The 13,666-nt window shown below is 40.7% G+C and overlaps 1 non-coding gene across 1 annotated transcript; it reads right to left on the bottom strand.

Moving 5' to 3' along the window:
* Positions 1-1,998: 1,998 nt before the first annotated feature.
* On the bottom strand, positions 1,999-2,107 carry LOC141645096 (small nucleolar RNA R71). The gene has a single exon (XR_012544687.1). It is a non-coding gene; the product is annotated as a small nucleolar RNA R71 (small nucleolar RNA).
* Positions 2,108-13,666: the final 11,559 nt, after the last annotated feature.

Here is a 13,666-nt window from a genome sequence, read left to right as displayed (position 1 = left end):
TCCACCGCCTGCACAATCCGTTCGTCCCGACCTTTTGGACGCTCGGATTGTTCTCCAGTGCAGCCCGACTTCATCTTGTTCCACTCGGGATGCGCATATTTTCGAAAGACTAGCAAAAAGGTGACTCGCATCTTTCTTCGAGAGGAGCATTTCCTCAACTTTTTGATACGTGCATATTCTATACACTTTATTTGCAGTTTTGGGACGTATTTCCATGCGTATTCGTTAGCTTAAAGCTACTAATTCTCCCGAAACGGTTTACTTTGCAATTTCTATGATTTATTGTAGGAATGAGTGGAAGTGAGCTAAATAAAGCCTAAATCGTCCTCCGGAGGCAACTTCAGGGAAGCTTGGAAGAAGGGAGTTCGGACTCGTTCACCTCGGGATGCGTGCATTGGAGTGAAGAGGCTGATTTGAAGAGGGAAAGAAGTTACTACACAGCTCAGTTGGTCGATCGACCAACCTCTTCAGTCGATCGATCGTGGAATTTCAGCAGAAGCTACTGCACTGCACTGGCTGGTCGATCGACCATGCTAGTTAGTCAATCGACCAGGCCGCGAGGCTGAGACTTATTTTATGTTTTAGACTTTTAAAAGCCCAATTGTAATTAACTTTTGGGGGACGTTTATCAGTAGAACGGAGGAACAATTTTAGGTTATGCTTTTTATTGTTCAAGAACTCAAGTTTAGATCTAGTTTGGAGACGACGGATTCCAATTTCAATTACATTGTTAATCAATCGATTAGTAAGCTTTAATACAATTTCCTTCTTCTTTTATTTCTTGTTAATTCAATTCTTGTTGTTACTAGTTTTTATTCAAGCAATTCAGTTTTAATCTTTTGTCTTAAATTCAGTTTCAACCATGTCAATTTCATTGTATGTCTTTAAGTTTGCGATTCTTATAGTTTTAATCATGCATAGCTAATTTTCTTGATTGGGAACGAGGTGAGCCATGGCATAAATTAGGGTTGATTTTGTAGTATGAATTCTTCCGCGTCGATCTTATTACCTTTTGATAAACCCGTCTTGCTAGATTGAAAGATTAGTAGGTTAGGTTTTCTTTGGGTTTGGAATTTCCTTTGAGCAACAACTTTGAGAAATTCTTGGGAATTAGAAGACCGTAAGGTTATTGAGCATTGATCGAAAGACTTGCTCATGTTCCATGAGACCGTATTACGAGACCTCTGCTATCTTCTTGACCTGACCTTAGCCATGGTGAACCGAAGTTCCTGATCTCTCTTTTATCTTTTGCGAATCTTCTTATTTCGTCAATTAGTTTTTAGAATCAAACAATTTCAAAACCCCACTTAATTGTTACTTTTATAGACTGAAAATAGCAAACAAAATTGATCTTGTCTCTCTGTGGTTCGACCCTTACTATCACTAGCTATAGTTTTAGTTCGGATTTATAAATAATATTTTGATACAAAACGACGGTATCAAATTTTGGCGCCGTTGCCAGGGAGACGATGTAATTCTGTTTGCTTTATTTTTAGTTTATTTTTCTTGTCTCAAGGAACTTGGTTCCTTGAGGCCGTTGCTTACTCTTGCTTCTAGTTTTGCTTTTGCACAGTTAGAAGACAGGTTTTTGAGAGGAAGACTTGAGTACTCTCAGTTTTGCGAACATGACTACAATATATGACAATCTTCAGCCACAAGAGCAGCATGTTCCAAAGGGATACGTATTACTTACCCCTACTCATGGTCAATTCGAATTCCGTTCCTCCTATATCGATTTAGTGGAGCGAAATCTGTTTGCTGGTCTACCGGACGAGGATCCTTTGAAGCATATGGAAATTTTCACATACTACTGCTGTTCCATACCTGTACCGGCTGGGGTGACCCAAGATGAAGTAAAGGGGATGATGTTCTTGTACTCCTTGAAGGATTCTGCGCGAGATTGGTACCGCTACCTTGATAGGGTAGCAGCTGGAGTCACGGATTGGACATCTCTAGCACTAGCCTTTTATAAAAAATACTTCCCACTCGCAAAGTTTGATGCCTTGAGGAGCAAAATTTCAAATTTCCAGCAAGGACCTGATGAAGAATTTTGTGAAGCATGGGGATGTTTCAAGAGCTTAGTTCGGTCTGTCCCTCAACAAGGTTTCTAGCAGTGGTACCTTTGCAACTTATTCTAAAACTCTTTATATGATAACTACAAGGTTATCCTGGATGCAGCTGCGAATGGTAGGTTCCAAAACAATACCGTTCAGAATAAAGGTTGGAACACTATCGAGGAGATGGCGGTCCATAGAGCTGAGTTTGGGAGTTCACGTGGAAACTCGCGAAAGCAAAGTGATGAAATGAGTGCCGTTGCGACACTCATAGCTTTTGTTACAGCCCGGCTCGAAAAGCTCGAGACTTCTAAGGTTCCCGAGAGAGAAATTGAAATTCCTGTTCATAACTCAGATGAGACCGAGGAATTGAGAGAAATGGTCCGAGCTCTTTTGGTTCAAGTCACAAAAATAGAAGAGGCTGGGATTGAATCTGAAAAGAATTTTGTGAAACAGTTAGAGAATTTAGAGGCTGACCGAGTCGCTAATTCTTCAAGCAAATGTGAGGGGCCAATTGAAACGATTAATGCCATTAATCTCCGAAGTGGCCTTTCTTATGAAGGTCCCGATAAGCCAAGAGAAGACTCGGGAAATGACGAAGAGACAAATTTAAATTCTGGTGCGAAAACGAGATTTACTGCCAGTACCAACAGTCGATCGACCAACAACAGCAGTCGATCGACCGACATCTCTGAAGAAAAAGTTTCTGACCAGAAACTTTTCATACCCAGCACAGGTGGTCGATCGACCACCAACACCAGTCGATCGACTGAAATTCCTGACGAGAAAGTTTCTGACCAGAAACTGTTCACACCCAGTGTGGTTGGTCGATCGACTGGGTCTCCAGTGCAGGACGCAAATCCGTCAATTAATTTGCATGACTCTACACTTATTGATGATTTGACGGAGGTTTTAAACTTACGGAAGCCGAAGGTTACTGATCCTACGGCCAATGTTGCAGTCCCGTATCCGGAACGTTTAAAGAATACTAAGCTGGAGCGCAAGTTTGGTAAGTTTTTGGAGATGGTCAAGAATCTTGAGGTAACCATTCCTTTCACTGATCTAATTACCCAGGTACCCTCTTACGCTAAATTTATGAAAGACATTTTGAATCGTAAGAGAAATTTTCATGATGATGGTAATGTTGCTTTTGTGGAAGAATGCAATGCTCTTTCACAAATTAATATACCACCTAAATTAAAGGACCCGGGTAGCTTTTCAATTCTTTGCACTATAGGTAACCACGAAATTGGAAAGGCCCTTTGTGATTTAGGGGCCAGTGTCAGTGTCATGCCATATTCCATTTGCGAAAGGCTAAATATTGGTAGACTTAAGGTGACCGATATTACCCTTCAGATGGCAAATAGATCGACTCAGAGACCTTTAGGAGTCTTAGAGGATGTACCCGTTCGAGTGGATAAGTTTTTTATTCCTGTCAATTTCGTTGTTTTGGACATTGCAGAGGACAGTCGGATACCTATTATTTTAAGTAGACCATTTTTACATACAACTGGGGCTGTAATAGATGTCAAACGCGGAATTATAACCTTAGAGGTAGGGGATGACACCATTGAGTTCAGTCTTGCTCGCAAGGCTACTGAACCTGCTGATGATGATACGTGTTATTCCATTGATATTGTTGACAGGGCTGTTAATTATAACTGGAGGGAATCCTTAGCCAAGGATCCCTTAGCTGATCTAACCCGTTTAGATGAGTGTGCAGGTAGTACAGCGGGGAATGCTGAGGAGCCAGATGCCTTGGTAGCCTCAATGGAGAGCTACGAGCTCACAGAGGAAGAAGATGAGATGCTCTTAAGCCTGGCCAACGAGAATTTGGTAAACACTTGCTATACCATTGAAGCTGATTCTATCTATGCTGTAGAGGTAAAGGTGCCAGAGCGTAAGCCACTTCCTCCTAATATTAAGTATGTTTTTCTAGATGATACGAAGCAGTACCCGGCTATTGTTAGTGCTAAGCTTAATGATGACCAGCTTTCTGCTTTGATGTGTGTGCTTAAGAAAAACAGGAAGGCTCTAGGTTACTCTTTGGATGATATTAAGGGCATCAACCCTGATATTTGTATGCACAGGATAGAGCTGGAGAAAGGCCACAAGCCCTACAGACAGGGTCAACGTAAGTTGAACCCGAAGATACAGGAAGTTGTTATGGCCGAGGTGATGAAACTACTCGATGCAGGTATTATTTATACAGTTGGCAACTCCAAGTGGGTCAGCCCAGTTCAGGTAGTTCCGAAGAAAGGAGGGACTACCGTGGTTAAAAATGAGAAAAATGAATTAATACCAACGCGAGTTGTGACAGGGTGGCGGATGTGCATTGATTATAGACAGTTGAATGCCGCCACCAAGAAAGACCACTTCCCCCTCCCTTTTGTTGACCGAATGACTGAAAGACTTGCTTCTAACAAATTTTTCTGTTTTCTAGACGGATATTCGGGGTTCTTTCAGATCCCTATTCATCCGGATGATCAAAGTAAAACCACTTTTACTTGTCCACAGGGTGTTTTTGCATACCGTAGAATGCCTTTCGGATTGTGTAACGCCCCTGCTACCTTTCTGAGGTGCATGATGGGGATTTTTTCTGATTATATAGAGAACATTATGGAGGTATTTATGGATGATTTCTCAGTTTATGGTAATGACTTTGATCGTTGTTTAGCTAATCTTGATAAAGTCATACAGCGTTGTATTGATGTTAATCTTGTTTTAAACTGGGAAAAATGTAAGTTCATGGTCAATGAGGGAGTTGTGTTAGGGCATCTGATTTCTGATAAGGGTATACATGTTGATAAGGCAAAAGTACAGGTGATTGAGCAATTGCCTCCTCCCGTGAATGTTAAAGAAGTGAGGAGTTTCCTTGGTCACGCTGGTTTTTATCGATGTTTCATTAAGGATTTTTCAAAAATTGCTAAACCACTTACACAATTGCTCCTTAAGGATGATGTCTTTGTTTTTACTGATGAGTGCCTTTTAGCTTTTAACAGGTTAAAGGAGGCCCTAGTTTCCGCGCCAATCATTCAGCCGCCTGATTGGGACCTCCCCTTTGAGATTATGTGTGATGCCAACGATTATGCGATTGGTGCAGTTTTGGGACAACGGAAGAATAAAGCTTTAAATGCCATATATTATGCGAGCCGAACTCTGGATGAGGCTCAAGTCAATTATTATACCACTGAGAAGGAGTTTCTAGCTGTAGTTTTTGCCTTAGACAAATTTCGGTCTTATTTGTTAGGTTCTAAGGTTGTTGTTTATACTGACCATGCAGCGCTGAAGACTCTCTTTCTTAAGAAGGACGTGAAGCCGAGGCTTTTGAGGTGGATACTCCTTTTGCAGGAGTTTGATTTGGAGATCAAAGATAAGAAGGGAGCAGAGAATGTGGTGGCTGACCATTTATCTCGTCTGCAGCTGACAGAAAGGGAGGATTCGTTACCTATTAATGATTCTTTTCCTGATGAGAGTCTGTTAGCTATTACTACTTCAGGCTCTTATCCACCTCCGTGGTTTGCTGATTTTGCTAACTTTGCTGTGACAGGTAAGATACCACCCGAACTTTCATGGCAGCAGAAGAAGCGGTTTGCTTATGATGCTAGACAATACTTTTGGGATGATCCTTATGTTTTTAAGGAATGCGCAGCCGGTCTTATCCGGAGATGTGTGCATCAATGGGAGGTGAAGGATATCCTAGAAGCTTGCCACTCTTCTGCCTATGGTGGTCACCATGGTCCGTCCAGGACTGTAGCTAAGGTACTCCAATCTGGTTTCTATTGGCCAACTTTGCATGCAGATAGTCGCAATTTTGTTGCTGAGTGCGATGCTTGTCAAAGATCCGGGAATATTTCAAGGAGACATGAGATGCCACAGGTAGGCATTCTAGAGGTTGAGATTTTCGATGTCTGGGGCATTGATTATCAAGGACCTTTTCCGAGCAGTCAAGGTAATAAATATATCCTCGTAGATGTAGATTATGTGTCCAAATGGGTAGAAGCTATCGCTACTCCCCATTCCGATGCAAAAGCCGTGATTAAGCTATTTAAAAAGATTATTTTCCCTCGCTTTGGTGTCCCTAGGGTTGTCATTAGCGATGGTGGAATGCATTTTAAAGAGAAACAACTTAGTGCTTTATTGACTAAATTCGGTGTCCAACATCGTAGAGGTTTGGGGTATCATCCTCAAACTAGTGGTCAGGTTGAGATTTCTAACAGAGAATTGAAAGAAGTTTTAGCTAAAGTTGTTTCTAAATCACAGAAAGATTGGAGTCTAAAGTTAGATGATGTCTTATGGGCTTATAGAACCGCGTTTAAAATGCCAATTGGGATGTCACCATTCCGATTGATTTATGGTAAGACATGTCATTTACCTGTTGAGTTGGAGCGTAAGTCTTGGTGGGCTATTTGTGATTTGAATTTGGATCCTAACCTCTCTCGCGAGAAACGTATGACACAGCTAAATGAGCTGGAGGAATTTAGGCTGCTGGCCTATGATAATGCTAGGATCTACAAAGAGAAAACGAAGCGCTGGCACGACAAGAGAATCATTAAGCGCGAGTTCCATATTGACGATAAGGTACTCCTTTTTAATGCTCGTATCCGTTTATTTCTTGGTAAGCTGAAATCCAGGTGGACTAGCCCCTATACGGTCACAGCAGTTACAAAGTTCGGATCAGTTGAATTGAAGACCTCTGTTGCAGAAAGGTTCAAAGTTAATGGCCAATATGTGAAGCATTATCACGGAACAGATGGATTCGTTGGGAAAGTCGAGGTATTGTACTTCGACCCGTTATCGGATGATGCAAACTGAGGTAAAAAGGTCGTGCGGGACCTCTTAAACCAGCGCTAACCGGGAGGCAACCTGGCTTGTAAATTTTTGTAATTAGGAACTTAATAGCTTTATTTCATTTAATTTGCATTAGGAGCTTTAGTTATTTCATTTTAATTAGCAATTCCTTTTTTTGAACAAAAAAAAAACGTACGCCTTTGAGAATTTTGCAGGAATTTATTTTATACAGAGTGCGTAGGGTGATTTACTGAATGTTCATGAGAGAAAGACGGGAAATTGAAGTGGAAAAATAAATTTTTGACGTATTTGAGATTAATTGCCAGCACAAGCGGTCGATCGACCATGTTCATCAGTCAATCGACCGATGAGAAAAAGGGCAGAAGCTGTTTTAAGGGAAGACTGGTCGATCGACTGGGTCAGGTGGTCGATCGACCACTGCGCGAAACCAGAATGCAACTTAATAAGGGAAGTTCTAATTTCTAATTTCATTCATTCATATTCATTCAATAAAAAAAAAATCAGAGAAAACCCTTTTTCTTCCCCTTTTCGCGATTCTTGCTACTCTACCCTTAATCTCGAATTTTCTTGCTCAAATCTTTAAGTTCTCATGAAAGGTATGTTTTCAATCCTCTTTTAATCCTTTGTGTTCGATTTTTGGAGAATTTCTGCCCAAATTTCGAGCCCTGTTGCATTTTGATCGAAAAATTCGATTTGGGGAAAATCGATTTCAGGCCAATTTCTTTCGATTTTTATGCTTTAATTGCCTTTGCTACCCTTTTACCTTGATTTTCGAGACAATTTAGCAACTAGGAGATGCTTATTGCCATTTTCCCCAAATTTTCGAAACCCTAAATTCGTGTTCAGTTCTGATTTTGTTTCGGGTTTTCTAAATTGTCATTGTTGAGGGTTATGGGGAACTAGTTGTTGAATTGTTCATTTTGCAGGAAGTAAAAATGATGAAAGGAAAGCAGACGATGTACGGAGGGCAGTCCAGTCAGGGAGCTGCTAAACGGCCACGGGGTCCGCCGTTGATGATCGAGGCAACTACGGATAGTCTACCTGACTATCCGCAGGTTATTTTTTCCACCTCTACTCAACGTGCTAAATTCATTAACATGGTCGAAAAAGTAAAAGTTCAGGCCACTCGCTTTCTTCATAGGCCAACTTTAGAGAAACTAGGGTGTCTTGAATCTGTCGTGTCTCTGCTAAATGGGACGGGGATGTCGGGACTGGTGGACATGGCTGAGTTCACCTACTACACTCTTACCCTTGAGTTTTTCTTATCTTTTTCTTTCGACCAGATCACCTTTGAAGCCAACGAGAGTAGCTCTTGCATTTCTTTTCGACTATTCAATGTCACATACTCTTTGACATTGGCCGAATTTGCTGGTTATTTGGGTCTTTATTTCGGAGGTAACACCTCGGAAACTTCTGATGTGCATCAGGTAATGTGGTCGTGTATCTCTGACTGGAACGACCCTAAGAGGACGGGCACTTCCGTTCACTTACCCCCTTTTCGCTATTTTTTACGGCTGATGGGTAATACCATTTTCGGCCGCAAGGAGTCAAATAATGTTAATACCATTGAACTATCTATCTTGGCGGGCTATCTAAACATTGAAAGTCGGGTAGCCCTTATTTATAATATAGCTTATTTGACCGCCTCTCACTTTCATACTATAAGTGAGGGCTCTTTGGCCACTATTGTTTGTGGTGGGTTGGTGACTCGTATCGCCAACCGTCTGATGCTTGTTTTTCCGCGAGAGGAGGCCCCTCTTGACCCTGACGCACATTTCATGGACCTTGACTACGCTAGGTCTGTGAAATGGGTCGATAGTCGGCGTCGGTGGAAGATTGATTCTTTCATCTGCGACCCCATCCCTATCCTTGGCCTCCCTCCTATCCTGCCCCTTACCACTGTTTTGGGGCAGCTCGCCCGCCCTTGCCTAGCTACAGGCTCCCTATTGGGGCGGGCACCGCTACTGCTAGCACCTCGAGGCGAGCTCGTGCCTCCACCTCACATGCCCCCTCCTCCTCCACTCCTGCTCCCACAGGTTTCCCGGCCACTTTTCGCCCCCCTCCACCTATGGTTATCCCTGCGGTCATGGACCAAAGGGCAGTTTCACGTGTGTTGGGTGATCTGTACAGGAGTTTTGATCAGCAGAGATTAGACACGGCCCTGGCCCTGTACCCAGTTTACGAGGAGTACGCTCGGACGAGGATGCTACCACGAGGTGCCTGGACTCACCCGTCCTTCTTTGTTCCTCCGGTGGGCGGCTACTCTTAGCCTGCCACGAGAGCTGCTCCCACTACTACTACTGCCGCCGCTGCTGAGGCGGAAGAGAAGGACGACTCGGAGTCCGAGGAGGAGAGTGGTCCTGAGTACGACGGTGGTGAGTAGACGCATTCTGACCTCCCCCATATTTGGCTGGTTTGGGGAGGTCCTCTTTTGTGAGTTCCGATCCCTTTTTGTTAGTTTCCTTTTATTATTTTGTTGCTTTTTTTCCTCCTTATATTGTTGTGAATGCTGGTGATTTGCTGCTGAGCACAATGAGGGCATTGTGCATTTTGGTTTGGGGAGGGTATTTGCATATGTCTATTGCATCTCCATTTGTTTTTTTATTGCATTTCAGTCACACGTTTATTGCATTTTAGCTTGCATTTGTTTTAATTAAAAAACAAAAAAAACAAAAAAAAAAATACAAATACTACAAAAACAAAGAAAAAATCGAAAAATTCATAAAAATCAAAAATATCACGTTTACTTTTGCATATAGTCGAGTCGGATTGGAGTTTATTAATGATGACATTGCACTATTAGTCAAATATATGCCATTCCTTGCCTTATCACAACTGCTTAGCGAGAATTGAAAGTGATTTCTCAAATTTTGTTATGGATTTTATTTCAGGTTACTAGACTTGACTCGTTTATTTTTGGCAAACTACTCATACTTTCTGAGATATAGAGCCTATAACTGGTGACATTCATGACCGGTGTATTTAGGATTGAGAGTAGTACTCCCGTCACTTCATGTTTTACACGTGTATGAGTTTTGATTTCTTCTTGCCTATACGCATCGGTTTGTGGTCGGTATTTCGTGTTTTGAGAACTATTGCATCTCCCCCTTTCTCATTTTGCCCCATTTAACTCCACTATAAGCCGTATCTGCCAGTTACCCTTAACTACATCCCATACTTAGCCTACCATTGTGCCGAGCTAGGTAGTAGTAGAGGAATTTGTCAAATGATAGCAGTTTTGGTTCGTTTCCGTACTGTTGGAGTGAGTATTTATGAGAATTGCAGGAGTTGCTAATGAGGATGCTCGATCGAGCCATTTGTGGTCTTAATTGTCCTCGATCGAATGGTCACTATATTCGACGAGGGATGGTATAGGAAGCTGAACTGGGCAGAGAGCACTGGAATGCAAGGGTTAGTCGATCGACTACTGTTGCTGGTCGATCGACTGCCAGCTCAGAAGCTGAAAAAGAAAGAAGGGAAAACAAAAGAAAGCCAGGAAAAAGGAAAAAAGAAAAAAAAAAGAAAGAAAAAAATAATAAGGAATTTAGAAAAATAATAATTTGGCTGAGTTGAGAATACACCTCATGTGCTTATTTTATGAATTGGAGGTGTCTATTTTGGGATAGTGTGTTGCCTAGACATTTAGAGGCAATGGTTTATATTTCGAGTTGGAGGAACGGGATACGGTTTCAGATTGATTGTTGGGTACTAGCTTGGCTTCTTACCCTCACATTTCCATACTTGTTTTGCCCTTTCTTTCCCACTTAGCCTCACATATCCAAATCTTGCAATAGTTCGGCATGTAATAGTCCTTGACGGTGGTTATGCGTGTGTACGGTAGCTAGAATCATTATTCATACTAGTCAAGCATACATGTTTTGTCGGTCGTAGTCTAGGTGAGAGTCTGTATTTTCTTCCCTCTCTTCTACATATATTCTTACCATTTGTCTTGCTGAGGGAAGAGTGACCCGGGAGAGTCCAAATTTATGAGTCTTGCAAGGTCGAACGCCCGATTTAATTCCATAATATGCATAAATTTGTTCACTTGCTTTGAGCTTTGCAGTGGTTGATTATGTGCATTAAACGGTTTAGCATTGACTTGTAGCTAGCTCTGAGATATACTCCTTTCCATTAGGTTTTTAGTTGGGTCATAGTGCTTGCTTGGGGAGAAGCAAGGTTTGGTTTAGGGAGATTTGATACGTGCATATTCTGTGCACTTTATTTGCAATTTTGGCACGTATTTCCATGTGTATTCGTTAGCTTAAAGCTACTATTTCTTTCGAAACGGTTTACTTTGCAATTTCTATGATTTATTGTAGGAATGAGTGGAAGTGAGCTAAATCAAGCCTAAATCGTCCTCCGGAGGCAACTTCAGGGAAGCTTGGAAGAAGGGAGTTCGAACTCGTTCACCTCGGGATGCGTGCATTGGAGTGAAGAGGCTGATTTGAAGAGGGAAAGAAGTTACTACACAGCTCAGTTGGTCGATCGACCAACCTCTTCAGTCGATCGACCGTGGAATTTCAGCAGAAGCTACTGCACTGCATTGGCTGGTCGATGGACCATGCTACTTAGTCGATCGACCAGGCCGCGAGGCTGAGACTTATTTTATGTTTTAGACTTTTAAAAGCCCAATTGTAATTAACTTTTGGGGGACGTTTATCAGTAGAACGGAGGAACAATTTTAGGTTATGCTTTTTATTGTTCAAGAACTCAAGTTTAGATCTAGTTTGGAGACGACGGATTCCAATTTCAATTACATTGTTCATCAATCGATTAGTAAGCTTTAATACAATTTCCTTCTTCTTTTATTTCTTGTTAATTCAATTCTTGTTGTTACTAGTTTTTATTCAAGCAATTCAGTTTTAATATTTTGTCTTAAATTCAGTTTCAACCATGTCAATTTCATTAAATGTCTTTAAGTTTGCGATTGTTATAGTTTTAATCATGCATAGCTAATTTTCTTGATTGGGAACGAGGTGAGCCATGGCATAAATTAGGGTTGATTTTGTAGTATGACTTCTTCCGCATCGATCTTATTACCTTTTGATAAACCCGTCTTGCTAGATTGAAAGATTAGTAGGTTATGTTTTCTTTGGGTTTGGAATTTCCTTTGAGCAACAGCTTTGAGAAATTCATTGGAATTAGAAGACCGTAAGTTTATTGAGCATTGATCGAAAAACTTGCTCATGTTCCATGAGACCGTTTTACGAGACCTCTGCTATCTTCTTGACCTGACCTTAGCCATGGTGAACCGAAGTTCCTGATCTCTCTTTTATCTTTTGCGAATCTTCTTATTTCGTCAATTAGTTTTTAGAATCAAACAATTTCAAAACCCCACTTAATTGTTACTTTTATAGACTGAAAATAGCAAACAAAACTGATCTTGTCTCTCTGTGGTTCGACCCTTACTATCACTAGCTATAGTTTTAGTTCGGATTTATAAATAAATTTTTGATACAAAACGACGGTATCACTTTTCTTAAGGACTTAATCGTCATTTAAGCCCTTAGTAACCCTAATTTGTGCACCTAATCCCCATTATAAATACCCCATTATACTAATTAGATTATTATGTTCATCTTATCAATCTTTAGTGTAGTTTATATTATTCTAATCTCCCTTTAATCTTGTAATCAACTTTTAATCAAGTATTAATACAAATCTCATTTCCTTAATTTCTCTTTTGTTCATCCTTTATTTTGGGTAATTGAAGATTATTTGGGTTTATTTGGAGGATTGACAACCTTCCAATCATTCATCAATTACTTCTATTATTCTTTGCTTATTATTTTGGAATCATCATTAGGTATAATTCTCTTAATCCCTTTTTAATTAATGTTAATCATCTTTAGTTATTCATCATGTTTTGCTTTGGTGATATGATTGACAACCTTGTTAACATGTTCAACTTGATAATGAGTGAGTAGTTTTCTTAACTAGGGTTAATGGGGAATTAGGGGAAACCAACATGGGGGATGATTCATGCTTAATCTAATATGTTCACATAATTTATTTGCTTGCTTGTTGTGATCTCAACTTATGCACATGTTATGTTTGATGAAATGCGAGCCTATGAATCCTTGCATTTTTTACCCATCACTTACTTTTTCAATGAGACTTGTAAGATATAAACCAACTCGAGTCTCATTAGACCATGCATATAGTTGAGTAGGGAGGATTAATTCGACTTGTAGGTGTTGTACAATCTAATCGATTCGGCTCCGGGACCCAAACCTTCCTAGGATTGTAAGATATAAACCAACTCGATCCTATCACAACAATAATTGCTTGCTTATAACTTGAGAATATGTTTGTATGATCAATTCCCATGAATCCCCTATGAACCCATGACACCCTAGTGATTTTAATCAATTGTTTATACCTCTTTTTAATCATCTTGCTTGTTTACTTTTATTGTTATTTAGTTTAGTGATCTTCTTATCTCAACCCAAATTGTGACACCCTTAGACACCACTACTTGCAATCGAAAATCCTACATCAATACCCGTCCCTTGGGATCCGACCTTTACTTGCCCCTTTACTAATAGTAGAGTTGTTTGTGAAGATTATAAATATTGTGTTGGTCTAGGTACTCCTAACGACAAGTAACCGAAATCTAAGCTCAAAGCGGACCGACCAAAAATGGCGCCTGATGCGGTCGTTTCTACACCAAAAATAAATACCTAAAAACAACTAACTAATAGCTAGTAGTAAGTAGGGTCGATCTCCACAGGGAGGCTATGTTGCTATCTATCTGTCTAATTCGGTCTGTCAGGGTGTCACAGAAATGGGGGTTGAAT

Source organism: Silene latifolia, chromosome 2 (assembly GCF_048544455.1).
Source record: "Silene latifolia isolate original U9 population chromosome 2, ASM4854445v1, whole genome shotgun sequence".
Lineage (NCBI taxonomy): Eukaryota > Viridiplantae > Streptophyta > Magnoliopsida > Caryophyllales > Caryophyllaceae > Silene > Silene latifolia.
The sequence above is the reverse complement of the archived record's forward strand: the minus strand, read 5'-3'. Positions and strand labels throughout refer to the sequence as shown.